This window comes from Microcaecilia unicolor, chromosome 8, assembly GCF_901765095.1.
Source record: "Microcaecilia unicolor chromosome 8, aMicUni1.1, whole genome shotgun sequence".
Classification (NCBI taxonomy): domain Eukaryota; kingdom Metazoa; phylum Chordata; class Amphibia; order Gymnophiona; family Siphonopidae; genus Microcaecilia; species Microcaecilia unicolor.
The window spans coordinates 153,121,537-153,146,645 of NC_044038.1; the positions used below are offsets into that span (position 1 = coordinate 153,121,537).

The 25,109-nt window shown below is 48.8% G+C and overlaps 1 protein-coding gene across 2 annotated transcripts in view; it reads left to right on the forward strand.

The window, feature by feature from the left end:
• The first annotated feature begins 6 nt into the window (after positions 1 to 6).
• HMGXB3 (HMG-box containing 3) overlaps positions 7 to 25,109 on the forward strand; it is a 115,196-nt gene continuing 90,093 nt past the window's right edge. Inside the window, exon 1 of one of the 2 annotated variants that reach the window (XM_030212274.1) lies at positions 7 to 63. The gene's annotated coding sequence lies outside the window, so the exon portion shown is untranslated. The remainder of the gene's footprint in view (positions 64 to 25,109) is intronic. The other variant, XM_030212273.1, reaches the window with a different exon arrangement.

Sequence of the window (25,109 nt, forward strand, 5' to 3'; positions counted from 1 at the left end):
CGGGACGCCGGAGACGGGAAGCATCGGGGCCGGTCGCTGGCGACCTCAAAGACAAGTTGGAGGGTAGGATGGTGGGGGCGGGGAGTTTGAGAAACGAGGGAGAGATGGCTGAATCGTGGGTTCGGGCGGAAGGGGAAGACATGCTGGACCAGGGGAGAGTGGGAGAAAGAGGGAGCGGGTTCCCGGTCGCGTGTTAAGAAGGGTGCTGGGTGGGTGCGTGAGAGCAGTCAAATGATTGAGACTTGGTATTTCTGGGTGGGGTAATGCACAGGGCAGGTGAAAGAGGCTTGAAAGCGGACTGTTTAGATAAGGGAACGTTAGCTGGTTTCTGGGAGGCAGTTAGGTAGCTGTGTATTGTGTGGTAGAGGCACGAGGAATGGGCTGGGGGAGGTGAATACTAGATTTGGGCTGTGGGGCAAGATGGGAATAGTGGGGACATGATTATTCGTGTGTTGGCGTGGTCTGTGATTATTGGATGAGGGTGCTGGGATCAAAAATGGAGAAAATACTCGCACAGGCCTCCTGTGAATTGTGAATGCTCCTTCTATACCTCTTTGATCCTAGTCTTCTCATTCTGTTTTATTGCAAAGTAGATTTGTCCACTGCAGCACTCTCACCAAGGCTTGATCGGGGGGGGTCAAGAGTGCTGGAGTCTGGAACCAGTGATTTGACTTGTGTGCTGAAGGCATACTTTAGGGTGGGATAGGCATGTATGAACAGGAAGTGTTATAGCATTTAAAGATTAGTGTGTTGATGTTACACTTATTCAAAACAAACAAATGAATTTTTGAAGAAATTCAAAGGCAGTGTACAGCAAGAATAAGTCAAACTTAGGCAATAGACAATTGCAGCAGTGAAAATAATCAAATAACAGCACCTACTATGACATAGTATGCTACTTACAGTATCAGCACAATATGCAATAAAACATATTAAACAGCACAGTATATAAGGTGAGGTGGAATCAATAGACAGGTGAGAGAGAGTAGCAGGCATTAGAAAATAACTTGGGGTCCTGTTTACTAAGGTGCGCTAGCGTTTTTAGCGTGTGCACAAAATTAGCACGTGCTGTGTAGGTACCCATAGGAATATTGTGGGCATCTACACAGAATGCACCAGTGGTTAGCGTGTGCTAAAAATGCTAACGTGCCTCTAGTGTGGCTTAGTAAACAGGGCCCTTAAAATTGCATGTGAAGTCAGAAGGGTGCATGAATATGATCCCAGCTAGGGAACGAGTGGATAAGCAAGTCATGTTACAGTATGTATATGGTATAGAAAAATGTTTGCTTAATGCATGATTTACTAAGATTTCACTCATGTGGTGATGGGTAATTTTAAAAGGCACATTCACATGGCATTTTTTTTTTTTTGCCAAGAGCAGGGGTCCTCAACCTAGTCTAGCAAAGCAGTAATAAACTGGTATATAAATATCCAAACACTGCCAAGAATACCAGATGTCAGAGAAAGTCAAAATGATGCACTCTTGCAATTCAATTATTCCATCAATTTTTATCAATTTTACCAATTTTTACTTTTTTTTACTTCAGGAGAAAAAGACCTCAGACCTCTAGGAAGCATGCATCAAATTTTCTGCTTTCCACCAACAGGTCCAATTCTCAATCATCGGTCTTAAAAACTCTGTCAACTTTTGTTCATTTTTCTAAACCTGTTGTAAATATTTTTCAATCTCCAAAAATCACTTCTCTGCAGTTAAAAGTGGAGGCAATTGAAATTTGATATGTTCAGCACTTATCTTTATACCCAACAGAACTTCTGTTTCACGCAAACAATCTGGCTCCCTCAGAGGTTGTTGTCAAGTTCCAGAGAAGAATTAAGGTATAACAGACTTGATGGAATTGAAACTTCAAAAATGTGGATCATTAAAACTCAATGTTAACAGTACCAACACCTGAGGAAGCCAGGTTGGAGATTAAAAAATGTTTACAAGATATTTCTCCTGAATTACAAAAGTAAAAATTGATTAAAAAAAAAATCGATAAAAATTAAGAACACAATGGTCCGTCTAGCCCGGTATTGTCCCGTCCGTGGCCATGACAACCCTCAGACTTACCCTGTTTCTGGGAGTCAGTGTCTGTGCTGGCTTCTGCTTGTCTCTGTGTCAGTGTCTGTCTTAGGTTCTCTCTGGCTCTGTGTGCTGATTGCCCTACTGAACCTCACCTGTGTGGGCTTTGCCTCTTCCAAGATGGCTGCCACCTCCTCCTCTTTGCCAGTATCCAAGATGGCCCCCGCTGTTCCTTCCTATGGGCTGACTGCTCTGTGTGTCAAGCCTCTGATTGGTTGCAAGGTGATTGCTGCAGCTGTGGCTCTGGTGTTGAGGGGCTTTATTAATCCAGGTCTTTATCTGCCGTCATCTACTATGTTACTATGTAATCACTTGAAGACTACAGTCCGGGCCTTTGCATCTCATCTAAAGGTCCTGGTGTATAGAGTGCTCTGTACACAGTTTCAGTGTTTGCTCTGTGTGAGTTTCTATGTTTGTTTAGACTAGCTAGCTTAGGCACCGTGTGGCTTGTAGCCTGTGTATAGCTTTGCTAGTGCTCTGTGTTTGTGTAGACTAGCTAGCTTAGGCACCGTGTGGCTTGTAGCCTGTGTATAGCTTTGCTAGTTCTCTGTGTTTGTTTCCAGTGCATGACTAGCTAGCTTAGGCACCGTGTGGCTTGTAGCCTGTGCATAGCTCTGCTAGTTCTCTGTGGTTGTTTCCAGTGCATGACTAGCTAGCTTAGGCACCGTGTGGCTTGTAGCCTGTGCATAGCTCTGCTAGTTCTCTGTGTTTGTTTCCAGAGCATGACTAGCCAGCTTAGGCACCGTCTGGCTTGTAGCCTGTGCGTAGCTCTGCTAGTTCTCTGCGGTTGTTCCTAGGGTTAGACTAGCCGCCCTTGCTAGCCTCTATCCCAAGTCTGTGTTTGTTTCCAGTGCATGACTAGTTAGCTTAGGCACCGTCTGGCTTGTAGCCTGTGCATAGCTCTGCTAGTTCTCTGCGTTTGTTCCTAGTGTTAGACTAGCCGCCCTTGCTAGCCACTATCCCAAGACTGTGTTTGTTCCTAGTGTTAGATTAGCCGCCCTTGCTAGCCACTATCCCAAGTCTGTGTTTGTTCCTAGTGTTAGACTAGCCGCCCTTGCTAGCCACTATCCCAAGACTGTGTTTGGTCCTAGTGTTAGACTAGCCGCCCTTGCTAGCCACTATCCCAAGACTGTGATTGTTCCTAGTGTAGACTAGCCAGCTTAGGCACCGTCTGGCTTGTAGCCTGTGCATAGCTCTGCTAGTTCTCTGTGTCTGTTCCTAGTGTTAGACTAGCCGCCCTTGCTAGCCACTATCCCAAGACTGTGATTGGTCCTAGTGTAGACTAGCCAGCTTAGGCACCGTCTGGCTTGTAGCCTGTGCATAGCTCTGCTAGTTCTCTGTGTTTGTTCCTAGTGCAGACTAGCCAGCTTAGGCACCGTCTGGCTTGTAGCCTGTGTAAAGCTTTGCTAGTGTTCTGCGTTTGTTTCCAGGGCATGACTTGTTAGCTTGGGCACAGCTTAGTTGTTAGCTGGTGTATAGCCTTCCAAGTCTCATGAGTTTGCTCTGTGTATGTTCCTGTGTATGACTGGTTTGCCTAGGTATAGCGTTCCTATTAGCCTGGGTACAGTTTACTAGTCATTGTGTTGATTCCTGCCGACTGCCAGAACCCGGACCGTCCCTGCTTGTCTGCCTTGCCTTCGCCCAGGTGCCAGGGGGCACTCCTGGATCTTCATTCCTGCTGTTCCTGTAAGTCCTACCGGCTGCCAGAACCTTAGGGCTCAACCCTCGGGGACAGGCAGTCAAGTGTAGGTGAAGCCTAGGTCCAGGGTGTTCCAGTTCCGTGGGTTCCGCTCCAGTGTGTTCCAGTCCAGCGGGTTTCACTCCTGTATGTTCCAGTCCAGTGGGGCCACTCCAGTGTGTCCAGTCCAGCGGGCCCCACTCCAGTGCGCACCCGTCCGGTGCGTTCCAGTTCCGAGTGTTCCGGTGTAGAACTCCAGTCCGGAGTTCCGGTCCAGACTTGTTTCCTCTCTACCTGGAAGGTGATTTTGCCTGCCACTGCCGCTCCACGGTAGTGGCCTATGGACTCACAAACCCCGCGCTCCCGGGGAAGAAGCCTGAAGGTATGCCAAGGTCCTCGAGAGCGCGGCAAGCGCGAGAGACGCGACAGGTATCCTGCTTCCAACAGTGACCAATCCAGGTCACAAGTACCTGGCAGAAACCGAATTAGTAGCAGCATGCCATGCTACCAATCTTGGGACAAGCAGTGGCTTCCCCCATGTTTATCGTGATAACAGACTATGAATTTTTCCTCAAGGAACTTGTCCAAACCTTTTTTAAACCCAGATACGCTAACCGCTGTTACTACATCCTCCATAAGAATAACCATGCTTTGCAGACCTGAAGAATTGATGGCGTAATTGAATTGTAAGAGTGCATTGTTTTGATTTTCTCTGGTGTTCTCAGCCTAGTCCTCAGGACATACCCAACCAGTCAGATTTTCAGGATACTCATGATGAATAATACATGATAGTGTGACCGCAGTCTGGGCCCTGCTTACTAAGATGCGCTGGTATTTTAGCGCATGCTAACTGTGTAGATGCCCATAGGGTTATTATGGGCATCTACATGGTTAGCGCACACTAAAAATGCTATCGTGCCTTTAGCACGGCTTAGTATATGTGGCCCTTTGAATACCTGGTGCAGTTCTGGTCACTTCATCTCTAAAAAGATATTGTGGAATTAGAAAAGGTACAGAGAAGGGCGACGAAGGTGATAAAGGGGATGGAAAGGCTTCCCTTTGAGGTAAGCCTAAAGCGGCTAGGGCTCTTCAGCTTGGACAAGAGGTGGCTGAGGGGAGATATGATAGAGGTTTATAAATTGCTGAGTGGAGTGGAATGGGTAGACATGAATCGCTTGTTTACTGTTTCCAAAAATACTAGGACATGCAGTGAAGCTACTAAGTAGTACATTTAAAACAAACCGGAGAAAATATTTCTTAATGTGTAATTAAACTCTGGAATTCATTGCCAGAGGGGGAGGGGAGGGCTGGGGCTTTGGGGATTAATGGTTGTCTATGGTGTTGTTGGAAAATGTATTTTGTACTGCTTATCCTTGATAAATTAAAAAAAAATCATAATCAGTGGTTTGGAATTGTTTAAAAAAAATTGCCAGAGAATGTGGTAAAAGCTTAGCCGGGTTTTTAAAAGGTATGGATAATTTAATTAACTCCTAATCATTTCTATAGCACTACTAGACATATGCAGCGCTGTACACATTATATGCAGGTACTTTCTCTGTCCCCACAGGGCTCACAGTCTAAGAGCCCTGTAGGGATAAATATAAAGGATTCCTGTTCAGAAGGAATGGATCTTCAGAAGCTTAGCGGAGATTGGTTGGCAGCATCAGTGGTGGGAGGCGGGACTAGTGGTTGGGAGGTGGGGCTAGTGCTGGGCAGACTTCTACGGTCTGTGCCCTGAAAATGGCAGATACAAATCAAGGTCAGGTATACATAAAGTAGTACATATGAGTTTATCTAATTGGGCAGACTGGATGGACCGTACAGGTCTTTCTCTGCTGTCATCTACTATGTTACTAAGGCGCGTTAACATTTTTAACGCGCCTACAATTAGTGTGCGCACTAACCATGTAGGCGCCTATAGGGCGCAGTACACAGTTAACACGCGTTAAAAATGTTAACGTGCTTATAACGCAGCTTAGTAAACAGGGCCCTAATTTTTTTTGTACCTGGGGCAATGGAGGATTAAGAGATTTGCCCAAGGGGCTGCATTGGGTCACCAAGCCCGTTGCATTAACCATTAGGCTACTCCTCCACTAAAAGAAAAGGCCATAAGCCATTATTAAGATGGACTTGGGAAAATCCACTGCTTATTTCTATAACAAGCTGCAGAGAATCTGTTTTACTTTTTGGGGGTCTTACCAGGTACTTGTGACCTGGATTGGCCACTGTTGGAAACAGGATACTGGGCTTGATGGGCCTTTGTCTGTCCCAATGTGGCATGCTTATGTTCTTATGCAAATTTATCAAATGCATATTCATTGAAGATATCCTGAAAACTTTTTTTGCCTAGGGTGTGTCTTCGATAGGGTTGAGAACCCATGGCCTACATTGTATCGGTGTAACATATGTACATACACGTATATGCAAATGAACTGTGTAGAAAAACAGCATTCTACTTGAGCTATGGAAAATTGCATTAGAAAGATAACCAATGTAGTTATTTTTTCATGAACTTTCTCCTGCAGAGGTCATTCTTCACGTAGTTTATACAATAATAGTTAATGTGCTGCATTGCATGATTTTGCATCGTAGCAGCACATTAATTTTATTTAAATAAAATTTTGCATGTACAAAACTATGGGCGAAATTTGTGAAGAGGTTAAATTTCTTATCTATGGTATTTTGAAATAAGAGTGCACACTATCTCAATAAAGTTTATAACCCTCCCCCACCCCCTACATTGACCTCAGATTAAATATAAACACCTTGGAGGCAATTGTGCAATTTTCAAATGGAGTTTTTGCCTTTCCTCCAGAAAAAGAGGCTATCTCAAAAAGTATAACTCCCCAAATGTACTTCCCAGCAAGGAGATTGCACTTGCAAGCTCTGTAATATTTTTGTGCCCATGGGCCCCTCTGGGGAAATGAGTTCCAAAGAAAAACTTCCCAGGTGTTTCCCTTTCAAAATTGGCTTGCAAGTCCATGGGAAGTCTGAAAATTGGCCTCCATGTTTAATGATACTGATGCTGCATTTTTGCGAGTTTCAGCTCCCTATTGCCATTTAAATAAGAACTATTTATATATTGTACAAAGAATCTAACAGGATGTAAACATATTCTAAAAACCTGGATGCTATCCAAGAATTTTCAGAAGGGCAACATTTTTTTCCTTGTACCTTGCTTTTTGGGTGTATTTTGGGGGCTCACTCTTTTTCTTATTTAGTATATATTTGGGATTTCGTAGGCATGTCTGAGATCAAGTCAGCGCTGCATGTTTGTCGGCTTAGTAACTGCGTTTGACATGTACAAATATTTTTTCATACTTCAGTAATAGAAGGCTTTAATAAAGTGTTTTTTGATAGGGTGGATGTGGGAGTGACAGATGATTAAAACATATATATGAGGTTTTGGACAACTGTGCACTGTGAGAGGTCTGTTGACCTAAAGCTTATGCAACTGTTCTCTCTGTGTTTTTTAATATTTATATATGAGAGTGTAATTTAGTTTTTAGGGTAATTTAACTAACTGCTAATCATTTCTATAGCGCTACTAGGCATACGCATCGCTGTACACATATGCAGGTACTTTCTCTGTCCCTACAAGTCTAAGGTCTCTGTTTACTAAGACATGTTAGCATTTTTAACGCGCCTACAATTTGCTGATTTAATAAAAGGGGCACCTGGAAGTACGTATCACTTGTGCACAGCAGTGGTGCCAATAATTGTCCGTGCGGCTTGTATATGCACTAGCTGCTATTCAGTAAGAAAGTGCCTAAGTGCTATAGGGGTCCTTTTACCAAGCTGCGGTAAAAAGGGCCCTGCGGTAGCGATGGGGGCCGATTTTGCCATGCACCAAGGCCCTTTTTACCACAGCGGGTAAAAAGCCCCTAAAAAAGACATGTCCATGCAGAGGGAATACTTACCGCCACCCGCAGTAACCCGGCTGTAACTGCTGCCCGATTACCACCAGGTTAGCGCAGTGCTAGAAATTACGGAATTATTTTCCGTAGCATTAGAAATGGCGTGCGCTCAAGTTGAAGCTACCGCCGGCGGCCTCATTGGGCCGGTGGTAGCAGGGCCAGTCTTAGCAATTGCGGGGCCCTGTGCAGACCAGTTCAGTGGGGCCCTTGCCTGTCCCCCCGCCCTCCACCATAAGCCATAATTTATCACACATTAAAAGGAGGTTTAGAGCTCTCGGAACCCCAGCTCACCATATACCTTGATGTGCATCCAGCACGTTTCAGTAGAGAGTGGCAGACAGTGGCAGTGATTTTCATATCCGTTCAGCTGCCGAACCCAGAGCCTCCTCGCTGCTGCATCTTGCCCTTGTGGAAGCAGGAAGTGACATCAAAAGGGGGTGGAATGCAGCAGCAAGGAGGCTCTGGGCTCGGCAGCTGACGGGATATGAAAATCGCTGCCACTGCCTGATTCTCTCTACTGAAATGTGGATACACATTAAGGTACAGAGCAAGGAGGTATTCCGAGACAGAAGGACAGACGTGCCAGAGATGCGGGGCCCCTAGGAGCATGGGGCCCTGTGCGACTGCCCCTGGATGGTAGAAATGATGGTGGTGGCAGTGGCAAAGAAAATCACAGCAAGATTAGTGAGCTGAAGAACCAGTGAGGTTCCCCATCACTATCTGGCTGAAGATTATCTCCTGATTGTGAGTGTGCAGTGAGTTCAAGATTCCCAGACACTGGATGGATTGAACTTGAGTTAGAGTGATACAATTTTTGAGCTACTGATAACATGCAAAAATATCAGTTCTTCCTTTACTGGCCAAAACCCACTTATTGTTAGGGTCTTGAGCTTAATATTGTTAAAAGAACAGCAGATGTGACTGAAAATAAAACTATGTTCTGCTCTTAGCTACAGACAACCATTGAAGCACCCACTAGGCTTATGACATATACACTGAAAATATTGTTAAAGGAAAATGCTCACAGTTCTAGGAACATGTAAGTTCTGAAAATGCTAGACTTAGAAGAAATTATTTTCTATAACTCCAGTGTTATCTTTTACAACCTCTTAAACTATCTTGTATTCATTGCAGATAATTTATAGCTAAATAAAAGAGAATAAATATAGTGTTTTTTAATTTGAACATTAACAAGCACCAAAATCAAGTATGTGCTTTACCTTGGCATTATATGAAATGGTGGCACTCAGGTACAATTTCTCCAGATAGGTTAATTGTGAGCGTACTGTGACAGCAATGAACCTTATTCCTAAGCCAGGGTATGTGGAATATGATCTCAGTCTCAGGTTTACTGCTAAGGCTTACCATAGTACTTGCACTGTGCCAAAAACAGCTTCCTTTTGGAGTTCATAAAATGTATGTATAGGTAACCTATCAGGTGTGCTTGAAAATTCTTTTTAATCAGCTCTGTAGCTTCCAGTACAATGAGAAAAATTTTTATATCTTACTGCCCAAGCAGGGCCACCGCGAGGAGGTGGGAGGCAAGACTCCTCGTTCCCGTTCCAACACCAGTGATCAGGAGACTGTTCTGCTGGCCACAGGTCCTTCTTCTTGCCACTTCCTGCCTATGCAGAAACAGGAAGTTACTTCAGAGGAGGCGGGACTTGGCAAGAAGAAGGACCTGTAGATGGCAGAGCACTCTTTCTCATTCGCTGCTGTGGGAAGGGGCAGCAGGGGAAGCAGTGTTGGGTGGGCAGCAGCGGGGTCCTGAAGATTGTTTGCCCTGGGCCCATCTTTGTCTCTCAGCAGCCCTGGCCACATGTTCTTGGTTTCTGACTGTGTTTCTTGATATTTAAGAATATTCGTCCTCTCCACCTGATTCACAGAAGAATTGCTTGAAACTGACACCCCTTTAATCAGTACTGTTTTCGTATTTTTCTATCTTATTGCTATGTCCAGCTTCCGAGCTTTGTATTTGTCAGAATGGTGGCTGAGTGGTGGGTAACTTCCCCCACCATCTGTCAATCTTGGATCAGAAAAGGAAGACTGGTGATTTCTGGTGTGGGATTCGAGGGTTATAGGCCGAGGAGGGGCTGAACAGAAGTAAATGTGAAAAGGTGAGTGCTAACTGGATGGTTGGGAGAGCTTGAGTCAGTTTGAATGTACAAGAACAAACACAGGTTGACCAGTGTGGAACTAGCATGCAGATAGCCCAAACCTGCCCTTATTCATCCTACACAGAAACAATAACAGGGAGCTGCAATCCGTCCTTCATTGGACAGGATGGATAGCTGTAATATACCAGATTCAACTAACCTTCCTGAATCACTTGCTGCAGAGAACTGTAATTAATACCTTATCCTTCCTGCTTGCAAAGACAAGACATAGAACTTCTTTCAGAAGAGTTAGGATTTAGAGCAGTAAGATACTCCATTGCACAAAAGCACAGGAAACATTAATTTCCATATCATCAAGCTGATCAATCCATAGACTGGTGGGTTGTGTCCATCTACCAGCAGGTGGAGATAGAGAGCAAACTTTTGCCTCCCTATATGTGGTCATGTGCTGCCGGAAACTCCCCAGTATGTTCTCTATCTCAGCAGGTGGTGGTCACACACAGCAGCAGCTCTGGCTAGGCCTCCAAGCCTAATTTTTAGGTTTTGTTGAGTGCCTGGGGTTGAGGGCTCTTTTGAGCAAGTGCAAACCTGGTGGTGCCAGGTCCCTCCTTTTCTCCCCCCTCCCGCTGGCTCCGTTAAAAAAAAAAAAAAAAAAAAAAAAAAATTTTGAACGTCCTTAAAGGCGTTTATTTCGACGTTTATTTAAGCGTCTATTGCAGCTACTCACTGGGACACCAGGTCGTTACAGCTCGGAGCGGACAGCAGGTAATTTTTACCTTTTTATAGCGGGCAGGGGGTTCCCCGATTCTTCTCCTCGTGGCATATGGCGTCGGAGGGCGAGGGCGCAAAGGGTCGCTCCCCGGATTGCTGGAGCGCTTCTAGAGGGGATGCGGGGGTCTTCAAGCCTGATTCGCCCTTGTTGGGTGACAGTTTCGTGACCGATGTATGTCCCGGTCCTTCCTCCGGCGTGGCGGTTTTTCCCGCCATAAACACCCATCCCCCGCTCCTCGCCTCCGCCATCTTGGCCGGCCACGCGGCTCGGACGGCTTCTTCTTGGGCCGCCCTTGAGGTTGGAGACATTAATGCCATGAACGCCCTTAATTTGGGCGACGGCGCAAAAGCGGCTAAAGTTAAGAGCCGTTCTTCCCGCGCGGCTCCTTCGCGGAGTGTCGCGCCGGACGCCATCTTGGATGCGCAGCATGTCTCTCCCCCGCTCTTGCGAGCGCCGGTTGAGGGTGCGTCTAGGGCTGTTGCCCAGGCTGCGGAAGTGCACAGTCTGGGGGGTTTCTCCCCCGAGTTTGTTTTGCTGCTGCATCAGGCCTTCCTCATGCACAACGCTGCCCCTGCTCCCTCGTCTGGTAAAGAGGTTGAGGTTCCCAGAGGCAAACGCCCTCGGGTTGATTCCCAGGCCTTGGAGGAATTTGTCTCCTCCGATGTAGATGAGGGCAGCGTGTCTGAGGTCTCCCAACGGTCCTTTGCGGATTCCTTGGAGGAGACGGATCCCCGCTCGGTTGGAGCGGATGACCCCTCTGCAGCGCGGCTTTTTAGCCCAGAGGATTTGCCCAACCTGTTGCTACAGGCCATGGACACTTTGAAGATTTCCTCTCCGGAGGACGTCTCTCCCTCATCCCCTGTTGGCTCTGCCATTATGCTGGGGACGAAGCGCCCGCCTAGAACCTTCCACGTGCATGATGCTATGCACACCTTAATTTCGGCTCAATGGGATGTCCCAGAAGCGAGCCTTAAAGTGGCTAGGGCTATGTCCCGCCTCTATCCTTTGGCTGTGAGTGAACGTGAGGCCTATCTGTGGCCTACCGTGGATTCTTTAATCACTGCGGTGACTAAGAAAACGGCGTTGCCGGTGGAAGGTGGCACGGCCCTAAAGGACGCCCAAGACAGAAGATTGGAGGCGGCCTTAAGGTCGTCCTACGAGGCTACTGCTTTAAATTTGCAGGCCTCAGTTTGCGGTTCCTATGTGGCCAGGGCGTGCCTGACTATGGTGCGGCGGGCTTCCCCCTCGGATTCTTCCTTGAGGGATGATTGGCCGGCCCTGGATTCGGGCTTGGCCTATTTGGCAGACTTGCTGTATGATGTCTTGAGAGCCTCAGCTAAAGGCATGGCTCAGACAATCTCTGCGCGGCGGTGGCTTTGGCTGAAGCATTGGTCTGCTGACCACGCCTCTAAATCCCGCCTGGCTAGATTGCCTTTTAAAGGCAAGCTGCTCTTTGGGGTCGAGCTGGACAAAATCGTGACCGATCTCGGCACGTCTAAGGGCAAGAAGTTACCAGAGGTCAGGGCTCGAGCTAGTGCTCGCCCCGGTACCTCCAGAGGACGGTTTCAGGAAGCCCGTCGGTACCGCCCGGGCAGGTCGGGCTCTTCTGCCTCCTCTTCCTTTAAGAGGACCTTCTCCCCCAAGCAGCGTTCCTTTCGCAGAGACCGCCGTCCCGGAGGTGCTCCCTCCGGTCCTCCCCCAGGGTCTCGTACCCAATGACGGGGTCTTGGTCCACGCCCCAGTGCAGATTGGAGGACGGCTGTCCTCGTTTCTGGGCGAGTGGACCACAATAACTTCAGACGCTTGGGTGCTGGAAGTCATCAGAGACGGCTACAAGCTAGAGTTCTGCCGACCCTTAAGAGACGGGTTTGTACTCTCTCCCTGCAAGTCTCCGGTCAAAGCTGTGGCAGTGCAGCAGACCTTGGACAATCTCATCCGCCTGGGGGCGGTCGTTCCGGTGCCAGAAAATCAGCTTGGCAAGGGACGTTACTCCATTTACTTTGTGGTACCAAAGAAAGGAGGTTCTGTCCGGCCTATCCTCGACCTCAAGGGGGTCAATCGGGCCTTGAAAGTTCGGCACTTTCGCATGGAGACTCTCCGCTCTGTTATAGCGGCAGTGAAGGCAGGGGAGTACCTGGCATCCTTGGACATCAAGGAAGCGTACTTGCATATTCCCATCTGGCCTCCTCATCAACGCTTCCTGCGTTTTGCAGTACTGGGCCGACACTTCCAGTTCAGAGCCCTCCCATTCGGGTTGGCTACTGCTCCGCGGACCTTCTCCAAAGTGATGGTGGTCATCGCGGCCTTCCTGAGGAAGGAAGGAGTACAAGTCCATCCTTATCTGGACGACTGGTTGATCCGAGCCCCCTCTTATGCAGAGTGCGGCAAAGCTGTGAACCGGGTGGTTGCTCTTTTGAGCTCCCTGGGATGGATCATCAACTGGGAGAAAAGCCAGCTGCGCCCCACTCAGTCCCTGGAGTATCTGGGGGTTCGATTCGACACCCAAGTGGGCAGAGTGTTCCTGCCAGACAATCGGATTGTCAAGCTTCAGGCTCAGGTGAACCAGTTCCTAGTAGCCTCTCCTCTTCGGGCTTGGGACTATGTGCAGCTGTTGGGCTCTATGACGGCCACGATGGAAGTAGTGCCCTGGGCCAGGGCTCATATGAGACCACTTCAACACTCTCTGCTGCAGCGCTGGACTCCGATGTCGGAGGATTATGCTGTGCGACTTCCCTTGGACCCAGCAGTGCGCAAGGCGCTGAGCTGGTGGATGCAGACAGACAAATTGTCTGCGGGAATGCCTCTGGTGACCCCAGAGTGGATTGTCGTCACGACGGACGCCTCTTTGTCGGGCTGGGGAGCCCACTGCTTGGGAAGGACAGCGCAGGGGCTCTGGTCTCCTGCAGAGGCAAAGTGGTCTATCAACCTCCTGGAACTCAGAGCCATTCGGTTGGCGCTTTTGGAGTTCATCCCGGTACTGGTGTGGAAGCCTGTACGGGTCCTGTCGGACAATGCCACGGCTGTGGCCTATGTCAACCGCCAGGGAGGTACCAAGAGCGCCCCTCTAGCCAAGGAGGCTATGAATCTATGCCAGTGGGCGGAAGCGAACCTGGAGCAGCTTTCAGCGGCCCACATTGCCGGAGTCATGAATGTCAAGGCGGACTTTCTCAGTCGCCATACCTTGGAGCCCGGAGAGTGGCAGCTATCTGCTCAGGCGTTCTTGGACATCACGAAGCGCTGGGGCCAGCCGAGCCTAGATCTGATGGCGTCATCGGCCAATTGCCAAGTGCCGCGCTTCTTCAGCAGAGGACGGGACCCTCGATCCCTGGGAGTAGATGCTCTTCTCCAACTGTGGCCGACACAAGAGCTTCTCTATGTGTTCCCGCCCTGGCCCATGTTGGGCAGGGTGCTAGACCGGGTGGCAAAGCATCCCGGCAGGGTAATCCTGGTGGGTCCGGATTGGCCCAGACGTCCCTGGTATGCGGACTTGATCAGGCTCTCAGTCGACAATCCTCTGCGACTGCCAGTGGAGCAGGGCCTGTTACATCAGGGTCCCGTGGTGATGGAGGATCCCTCCCCCTTTGGTCTTACGGCCTGGCTATTGAGCGGCAGCGTCTGAGGAAGAAGGGCTTCTCAGACAAGGTCATCGCCACTATGCTGAGAGCGAGGAAGCGCTCTACTTCTACTGCTTACGCCAGGGTTTGGCGTATCTTTGCAGCGTGGTGTGAAGCAGGCTCACTTTCTCCCTTCACTGCTCCAATTTCTTCAGTGTTGGCGTTCCTGCAAGAAGGTCTAGAGAAAGGCCTGTCGCTCAGTTCCCTTAAAGTCCAGGTAGCGGCTCTGGCTTGCTTCAGGGGCCGCCTGAAGGGTGTTTCCCTGGCTTCGCAGCCAGATGTGGTGCGCTTTCTCAAGGGAGTTAATCACCTGCGCCCTCCTCTGCACTCAGTGGTGCCTGCGTGGAATCTCAACCTGGTGCTAAGAGCATTGCAGAAGCCGCCTTTTGAACCCTTGTCGAGGGCATCTCTGAAAGACCTGACGTTGAAAGCAGTCTTTTTGGGGGCTATCACTTCAGCCAGAAGAGTTTCCGAGCTCCAGGCGCTCTCTTGTCGAGAGCCTTTTCTGCAGTTCACTGAGGCAGGAGTGACTATTCGCACAGTGCCTTTCTTCCTGCCCAAGATTGTTTCTCGATTCCATGTGAATCAGCAGCTCTGTCTCCCTTCCTTTCGTAGGGAGGACTACCCAGAGGAGTACTCTGCTCTTAAATATCTGGATGTGAGACGAGTCATCATCAAATACTTGGAAGTGACCAATGATTTCCGGAAGTCAGATCATCTGTTTGTCCTGTGTGCAGGTCCTCGTAAGGGTCTGCAGGCTGCTAAGCCTACAGTGGCAAGATGGGTCAAGGAAGCCATTGCAGCGGCTTATGTGGCCGCGGGGAAGGTGCCGCCTATCCAGCTGAAGGCTCACTCCACAAGAGCTCAGGCGGCCTCGATGGCAGAGGCCGGATCCGTCTCCTTGGAAGAGATATGCAAGGCGGCAACTTGGGCTTCGGCTCATACATTCTCCAAGCATTACCGTTTGACTGTGGCTGCACGGGCGGAGGCCCGGTTTGGAGCTTCAGTGTTGAGGTCAGGGATTTCAATGTCCCGCCCTGGGTGAGTACTGCTTCGGTACATCCCACCAGTCTATGGATTGATCAGCTTGATGATATGGAAGGTAAAATTATGTATAATCATACCTGATAATTTTCTTTCCATTAATCATAGCTGATCAATCCATAGCCCCTCCCAGATATCTGTACTGTTTTTATTCTGGTTGCATTTCAGGTTCAAGTTTAGTCTTCAGTTACTTCAGAAAGACTTCGTGTTCAAGTTTTTTCACTTGGATTCTTCAAGAGTTAAGACGAGTTTGTGTTACAGTGAGCTGCTGCATTCCTCTCCCCTCCGTTTTACGGGGCTGGATTGAGACTTAAAATTCTGCCGGCACTCCCTCCCGCTTCGTGCGGCTGTAGGGCAGCTTTGTACCCTTCCCGCTTCGGCGGTGTTAGGGTCAGTCAGCTCCTCCCGCGGTTGCAGGATAAGCCAGATCCCCCCGCATCGGCGGGTGTGGTGTCCCTCCCCCGCTCCGCGGGGATGAGCTGGACGGATTCCCCTCCCCCACTTGTGTGGGGATGAGCTGGGTTAATTCCCCTCCCCCGTTTCGGCGGTGGTGAGCTGGGCAGAGTGTCCCTTCGTGGGTGTAATTCTCTAAGTGCTGAGTCCTGCGGATGGAGCTTTGATATCGACATACTGAGGAGTTTCCGGCAGCACATGACCACATATAGGGAGGCAAAAGTTTGCTCTCTATCTCCACCTGCTGGTAGATGGACACAACCCACCAGTCTATGGATTGATCAGCTATGATTAATGGAAAGAAAATTATCAGGTATGATTATACATAATTTTACCGTATTCCTCATGCTTCCTTCTTGCAGTAACAGGATAGAGAGCTGTAATATACTTCTTCACCTTTCCTTCCTGTAGTAACAAATCTGCAACAGGGTAGACACCTTGGAAGATGTGGATAACATCAGGAGGTATCTAAGAACATAAGCACTGTCGTACTGGGACAGACTGCAGGTCCATCGTGCCCAGTAGCCTGTTTCCAGCAGTGGCCAGTTCGTCACAAGTATCTAGCAAAGCTTAAAGAACGGTCTAGAATTTGGCAGCTAAAATGTAATGCTAAAAAATGCAGAGTCATGCATTTGGGCTGCAAAATCCCAAGAGAATTGGTACGGTATAAGGAGTGAAGTGCTTCTATGCATGAAAGAAGAGCGGAATGTGGAGGTGATCTTACCTGATGATCTTAAGATGGCCAAACTGGTAGAAATAGCGACAATAAAACCGGAAGGATGCTTGGGTTTATAGAGAGGAATGACCAACAGGAAAAGGGAAACGATTGTGCCTCTTTTGGAGTACTGTATCCAGTTCTGGAGACCACACTTTCAAAAGGATATAAACAGCCCAGAGAGAGACCACTAAAAGGTATACTTTGGAAATAAGGTGGGAGAAGGGAGATAGATGATAGCGACATTTAAATACCTTCATGGTATAAACCAATTGTAAGGATGCTGTGGAAGGAGGGGTAATAAGATGAGGTGAAAGGGATGCTTAGAAGTTATTTTAGGAAATACTTATGGAAAGGATGGTGGATGCATGGATCAGCTTCCCAAGGAGTTGGTGGAGAATGGGCTAGTGTCTGAATTCAAAGTACAGAGAATATTTGAAAGAGAAGAATGAATGGAAGAGAGATTAATAGTTGGTGTGGATAGGCTCGATTGTCTTTGTTGTCATTTCAATGTTTCTGTGACAGGACAGAGAGCTATAAAATAATCCCTCTTATCTTTCCTGCAGAGGCAGGATGAAGAGAGCAGATGTAGTCCCAATCCAGAGAATAAGGAGGAGGCAGGTACCTATCAACCCTTTTGTTTAAATTCAATAGCAGCCAATTCTTCAGAAATGCTACTGAAATAAAAATAGTGCAGCATCTTGAAACAAAGAGCTTTCAGGACCACAGATATGATTTCACAAAGGAAAGCTCTTGCAGAGTTCTCTAGGGGGCAGTTTTCAGATGACTTGTTGCGCACCGAATTTTCAATCTAAACATTGCCTTAGGTACAAAGTGACTGTGGTCTTCTGTCCCTGCTGGTCGAATTTTTATGGAAAATAATATGCATATGTTTGTAAGTACAGTTTATTCACATTATTTTCTGATCCTACCCAAAATATACTTCCAAGAACACCTCTCACCCAGATGTAACTAAAAATACGTATGTTGTGGAAGCCTGCTTATACTTTTGCTAGACTGAGTGAATGCATGCACTCCTCAGACAGCCAGTGTACCTCACTAGATTGCTATTTACCCCGTGTAAATGACTTTCAGATCTGCCCTCTTAATGAATTGGCCAGTGGTGGATCAGGGAAACAACCTCCACTGTTTTTCTGTGAAGCTTTTGATATTGTAACACATAGAAAGCCAATAAGTAAACTGTACTATGGGGTAATTTTATAAGTGATTGGAGAGTGTAGAACAGTGTTTTTGCACTCAAGGAGATGGTTATAGAATTGGGGGTATATAAATATTAAAGCAGGAACTCAGAAAACATACTTTCATGCAATATCTAGCTAGGGGCTTCCAGGGACAGAGACTGGATAGAGCAAGGGAGGGATCAACACTTCTGCATGTATTTCATAAAATATGCACGTGCATGTTGGTTCTTATTGGCCCATACCCAGAGGGGAGGCTTTGTATTTAGACCATTATTAAATTGGACTTGGGGAAAATCCACTTTCTGGGATAAGCAGTATAAAATGTTTTGTACTTTTTGGGGATCTTGCCAAGTATTTGTGGCCTGGATTGGCCACTGTTGGAAACAGGATGCTGGGCTTGATGGACCTTTGGTCTTTCCCAGTATGGCAATACTTATGTACTTATGACACACCATACATGCCTGTATGCCTTTTCTGCCTGGGTTCCCTGTTAACTTCCTACAAATCATAAAGCAGTTATTTGGGCAAGGAATTCATTAAGCGATATGATTTTAGGAGGGTGGTTGTCATTCAAGTCCATTGTGATGGTGACATAACCCATAGGGTGCCTCAGGGCTCAGTGCTTGTGTCAGTTCTTGTCAAATTACTGTTGGTGATACTGTAGATGAACCTGAGAGAAATAGAGGTTGGCCTGCCCACAATACAGAAGTATGTAATAGAGTAGACACATTAGAAGATGCTTTATGAAAGGAAAGGGCACTTGAAAAAATTGAAAGACTGGTTAAGTGTTTAGCAGCTAGGTAAAATGGTTCTGTGAGGCACAAAAATGAATTAACCTCTTCCCAGACAGAATAATAAAAACTGGAAATAATGAAATAGGAGAGATAGATCTTGGATGACCTAAAGGTTGCCATGAATGTAATAAAGCAACATGGAAAGCTAACTATGCTCTGGTGCATCTGTAGAGGTATCTTCAGCAGGGAAAAGGAGGTACCTACTGCCAAAGGTTTAGGTGCTCCTTGCCAAGTTGTATATTTCAGTGAATCCCTGAGTGAACAGACAACACAACATCTACATGGTACAGAATTAAGCATGACATCTTTCTGCAATTTTCAGTGCCAAATTGCTGTTTATTTTTAATAGATTCAAAATAAGAGTGAATATGGCATATGTAAACTTATATGCTTCCTTTTACACTTTTTGTTACACCTCCCTTGGCAGAAGTAACAGCTTCAAACTGTTTCATTTAGCCAGCCAAGAGTCTTTCTATTCTTTCTTTTGGAATTTTTTTCCCACTCTTCCTTGTAGCTCAGAAATATTCTTATGTTTCCTTTGCATGAACTGCTTATTTGACATCTCCCCATGGATTTTCAGTAGTAATCAAGTAAGGGGACTGTAAAGGCCATTCCAAAACCTTCATTTTACATTCCTGTAAGCACCTTTATGGTTGATTTTGAGGTGTATTTCACATTATTTTCTTGCTGAAATATTCAGTGCCTTATTAGCTTCAGTTCCTTCACTGATTGTGTGTGGGGCATTATGTTTTAGGAGAGTTGTCAAACTGCATTTCTGGAGGGCTGCATACCAGTCTGGTATTCCGAATATCCCTAGTGGATGTTCATATGTGAACAGTAACTAGGATATGAATCTCAAAAATATCAACAATTGTTCAGTATAGTGGATATTCATGAGAGATGTTTGCATACAATGTGATATATTTCTCATGCATATTTTGGGGCTATCCTGAAAACCTGACTGGTTTGCTGTCTTCCAGGATTGCAATTTGACAACCCTCCCTCCCCCCCCCCCCGTTCTAGGATATGTTGATATTTAGTTGAATTCATTTTTCTTTCCACCCACACAGTATTCCAATGGTTGCCACACAGCCTCAAAGCAGTATAGATCCACCCAGAACTTAATTAAAGGTTGGCAAACTGCTGTTTTCTTCAAATGCTTCACTTTTTTTTTTTCTACCAGTGTATCTTTTTTTATGTGACTGTGGCTGAACAATTCAATTTTCATTGGTCCAAAGTAATTTGTTCCAAAATGTTTCTGACTTATCAAGGTTTTCTTTTGCTTACTTACAGTTCTTGCTGCACACACAGCCAGTTGGGGTTTTCAGGATATCCCCATTGAATTCAAAGATTTGCAACAGGGTGGACACTTTGGAGGGATTAGAGAAGTTATCCACAAAACTTAGAATAACGATCTAATGTTTGGCAGTTAAAATTGAATGTGAAGAACTGTAGAATGATGGCACTTGGGGTGTAGAAATCCAGAGGAGCTGAATGTGATAAGTGGCGAGAGGCTGGTATACAGGCCCTGTGAAAGGGGCCTTGGGGTGGTAATGTCTAAGGATCTCAAGGTGGCGAAACAATATGACAAAGCAATGGCCAAAGCCAGAAGGATGGGGCTGCATAGAGAGAGGCATAACAAGCAGAAAAAAAGAGGCTTTAATGCCCACGTATAAGTCATTGATGAGGTCTTACTTGGAATATTGTGTTCAATTTTGAAGGCTAAGGAAATATGAAGACTAAGTGGTTCAGAAGAAGGAAACAAACATGGGGCCCTGTTTACTAAGCTGCGTTATAGGTACGTTAACATCTTTAATGCGTGTTAACCATGTACGCGCCTACAATATCCCTATAGGCACCTAAATGGTTAGCGTGTGCTAATTGTAGACTTGTTAAAAACGTTGATGTACCTTAGTAAACAGGGCCCATGGTTTGAGATTTGCACTAAAAGAGTATGAGAAGAGCCTTGAAGGACCTGCATATGTATACTCTGAAAGAAAGAGGGACAGGGGAGATATAGATGTTTAAAATCTTGAAAGGTATTAATATACAAAGAAATCTGTTTTTGCCTATCATCAAGCCAATCAATCCATAGACTAGTGGGTTGTGTCCATCTACCAGCAGGTGGAGATAGAGAGCAATCTTTTGCCTCCCTATATGTGGTCATGTGCTGCCAGAAATCCCCCAGTATGTTCTCTATCTAGCAGGTGTGTGGTCACACAGCAGCAGCTCTGGCTAGGTCTCCAAGCCTAATTGTTTAGGTTTTGTTGAGTACCTGGGGTTGAGGGCTCTTCGTGAGCAAGTGCAAACCTGGTGGTACCAGGTCCCTCCTTTTCTCCCCCCTCCCGCTGGATCTGTTAAAAAAAAAAAAAAAAAAAAAAACCCAAAACAAAACAGAAAAATAGACGTCCTTGAGAGAAAGACGGCCTTGGTTGCAGCTACTCACTGGGACTCCAAATCGTTGTAGCTCTGAGCGAGAAGCAGGTAATTTTACCTTTTCCTAGCGGGCAGGGGGTTCCCCGAATGGTCTCCACGTGGCTATGGCGTCGGATGGCGAGGGCGCGAAAAGACGCTCCCCGGACCGCGTGCACGCGTCTAGCGGGGAAGCGGGGGGTTCAAAGGCAGAGACGCCTTTCTTGGGCGCCTTTTCGGAATCGGGAGAGTTCCCCGGGTTTTCCTCCAGTGCGGAGGTTTTTCCCGCTTTAGGCACTCATCCTCCGCTGGCCGCCTTTCCGGTTGTGGCCGGCCACGCTGCTCGGTCGGCTCCTTCTTGGGCCGCCCTTGAGGTGGGAGACGTTAATGGTATCGTCGCCCTTGACTCGGCCGATGGTATAAAGTCGGCGAAATTAAAGCGCCATTCTTCCCGCGCGTCTCCTTCGTGGAGTGTCGCAGCGGACGCCATTTTAGATGCGCAGCGCACCTCTCCCCCGCTCTTGGGAGCACAGGTTGAGAGTGCCTCTAGGGCCGTGGCCCAGGCTGCAGAAGTGCACAGACTGGGGGGGGGGGGGTTCTCCCCTGAGTTTATTTTACTGCTGCATCAGGCTTTCCTTATGCAAAACACTGCCCCTGCTCCTCTGTCTGATAAGGGTGATGAGGCTTCCATGATCAAGCGCCCTCGGGTGGATCTCCAGGCCCTAGGGGACTCGGTCTCCTCTGATGTGGATGAGGGCAGCGTATCTGAGTTCTCCCAAAGGTCCTTAGGGGACTCTGTGGAGGAGACTGATCCCCACTCGGATGGAGCGGATGACCCCTCTGCAGCGCAGCTTTTTCGCTCAGAGGATTTGCCCAACCTTTTAGTACAGGCCATGAGCATTCTGAAAATTTCCTCTCCGGAGGAAGGCCCTCTCTCAGCCTCAGCTGGCTCTGCCATTATGCTGGGAACTAAGCGCCCGCCCAGAACCTTCCACGTTTATGAAGCTATGCAGACTTTAATTTCGGCTCAATGGGATGCCCCTGAAGCGAGCCTTAAGGTAGCCAGAGCCATGTCCCGTCTGTACCCTCTGCCTGAGGGTGAACGGGAGGCCTTTCTCTGGCCTACAGTAGACTCTTTAATCACTGCGGTGACTAAGAAGACGGCTCTGCTGGTGGAAGGTGGCACTGCCCTGAAGGACGCTCAGGTCAGGAGATTGGAGGCGTCCTTAAGGTCGGCCTTTGAGGCGGCCGCCCTGAGCTTGCAAGCCTCGGTTTGCGGCTCCTATGTGGCCAGGGCATGCCTGACCATTTTGCAGCGGGCTTCCCCCTCGGATTCTTCCTTGAGGGCGGACTGGCCGGCCCTGGAGTTGGGCCTGGCCTACTTGGCGGACTTGCTGTATGATGTCTTGAGAGCCTCGGCTAAAGGTATGGCTCAGACAGTTTCTGCCCGGCGGTGGCTGTGGCTTAAGCACTGGTCGGCTGACCATGCCTCAAAATCGCGCCTAACCAAGTTGCCTTTTAAAGGCAAGCTGCTCTTTGAGGACGAGCTGGACAAGATCGTGACCGAGCTCGGCACATCTAAGGGCAAGAGGTTGCCGGAGGTCAGGACTCGGGCCAGCAGTGCTCGCCCTGGTCCAAGGGCCGATTTCAGGAAGCCCGTCGGTATCGCCTGAGCAAGTCGGCCTCCTCTTCCTCCTCTTCTTTCAAGCGGAACTTCTCCCCCAAGCAGCATTCCTTTCGCAGGGACCGCCGTCCCGGAGGTTCTTCCTCCGGCCCTCCCACAGGGTCTCGTACCCAATGACGGGGCCCTGGTCCTTGCCCCAGAGCAGATTGGAGGACGGCTATCCTCGTTTCTGGGCGAGTGGACCAGGGTAACTTCGGACGCTTGGGTTCGGGAAGTCATCAGAGACGGCTACAAACTAGAGTTCTGCCGGCCCCTAAGAGACGGGTTTGTAAACTCTCCCTGCAAGTCTCCAGTCAAAGCGGCGGCAGTACAGCAGACTTTGGATAACCTGCTCCGCCTGGGCGCGGTGGTCCCAGTGCCAGTAGATCAACTTGGCAAGGGACATTACTCCATTTACTTCGTGGTGCCAAAGAAGGGAGGTGCGGTGCGGCCTATCCTCGACCTCAAAGGAGTCAATCGGGCCTTAAAGATACGGCACTTCCGGGTGGAGACTCTCCACTCCGTAATAGCTGTGGTGAAAAAGGGAGAATTCCTGGCATCCCTGGACATCAAGGAAGCTTACCTACATATTCCCATCTGGCCGCCTCATCAGCGCTTTCTGCGCTTTGTAGTACTGGGCCGACACTTCCAGTTCAGAGCCCTCCCGTTCGGGTTGGCTACGGCTCCGCGGACCTTCTCCAAAGTAATGGTGGTCATCGCGGCTTACCTCCGCAAGGAGGGAGTGCAAGGCCATCCCTATCTGGACGACTGGCTGATCCGAGCCCCTTCCTATGTGGAGTGCGGGAGAGCTACAGACAGGGTCATTGCTCTTCTGAGCTCCCTGGGATGGATCATCAACTGGGGGAAAGCCAGCTGCGCCCGACTCAGTCCCTGGAGTATCTGGGCGTTCGATTCGACACCCAAGTGGGCAGAGTGTTCCTGCTGGACAACCAGAGTGTCAAGCTTCGGACCCAGGTGGATCAGTTCCTAGCCTCCTCTACTCTTCGGGCTTGGGACTATGTGCAGCTGTTGGGCTCCATGATGGCCACGATGGAGGTAGTGCCCTGGGCCAGGGCTCATATGAGACCACTACAGCACTCTGTTCTGCGGCGGTGGACGCCAGTCTCGGAGGATTACGCTGTACGCCTTCCTTTGGATCCAGCGGTGTGAAAGGTGCTGAGTTGGTGGCTGAGGCCAGGCAAGCTGTCCGCAGGAATGCCTCTTACGACCCTGGAGTGGGTTGTTGTCATGACGGACGCCTGCTTTACGGGCTGGAGAGCCCACTGCCGGGGATGGACAGTGCAGGGGCTCTGGTCTCCTGCAGAGACGAAATGGTCCATCAACCTCCTGGAACTCCGAGCCAGTGGCGTAGCCAAGGGTGGGCCTGGGTGGGCCAGGCCCACCCACTTTGGGCTCAGGCCCACCCAGTAGCAGCACACCTATGCTGATTCCCTAGCCCCACCAGCTGAAAACTCCCAACTGTCCCTCTTGCATACCTTGTAAATAGCAGATGGCATGCAGGTGAGACAAGGAGAGACTAAATCACCTGTGGGACATGGAGGGGTTCTTCTGCCCACCCATCTTGAGTCCAGGCCCACCCAAAGTTGGGTATCTGGCTACGCCCCTGCTCCGAGCCATTCGGTTGGCGCTTCTAGAGTTTCTCCTGGTACTGGTGCTGAGGCCTGTGCGGGTCCTGTCTGACAGTGCCACGGCTGTGGCCTATGTCAATCGCCAGGGAGGTACCAGGAGCACCCCTCTAGCCAAGGAGGCCATGAAGCTATGCCTGTGGGCGGAAGCAAATCTGGAACAGCTGTCGGCGGCCCACATTGCGGGAGTCATGAATGTCAAGGCGGACTTTCTCAGTCACCATACCTTGGATCCCAGAGAGTGGCAACTGTCGGCTCGGGCGTTCTTGGACATCACGAAGCGCTGGGGCCGGCCGAGCTTGGATCTGATGGCGTCCTCGGCCAATTGCCAAGTGCTGCGTTTTTTCAGCAGAGGACGGGACCCTCGATCTCTAGGAGTCGATGCTCCTCTCCAGCAGTGGCCGGCACAGGAGCTTCTCTACGTGTTCCCGCCCTGGCCCATGATGGGCAGGGTGCTAGGCCGGGTGGCAAAGCATCCGGGCCGGGTGATCCTGGTGGGTCTGGATTGGCCCAGACGTCCCTGGTATGCGGACTTAATCAGACTCTCGGTGGACGACGTTCTGCGGCTGCCAGCGGAGCGGGGCCTCTTGCATCAGGGTCCCGTGATGATGGAGGATCCCTCCCCCTTTCGTCTTACGGCCTGGCTCTTGAGCGGAAGCGTCTGAGGAAGAAGGGCTTCTCAGACAAGGTCATCGCCACTATGCTGAGAGCGAGGAAGCGCTCTACTTCTACCACTTACGCCAGGGTTTGGCATACCTTTGCGTCGTGGTGCGAGACAGGCTCTGTATTGCCCTTCACTGCTCCAATATCTTCAGTGTTGGCATTCTTGCAAGAGGGACTGGAGAAAGGCCTGTCGCTCAGCTCGCTGAAAGTCCAGGTGGCGGCTCTAGCTTGCTTCAGGAGTCGTCTGAAGGGGGCTTCCCTGGCTTCACAGCCAGATGTGGTGCGCTTTCTCAAAGGAGTTAATCACCTGCGCCCTCCGCTGCACTCGATAGTGCC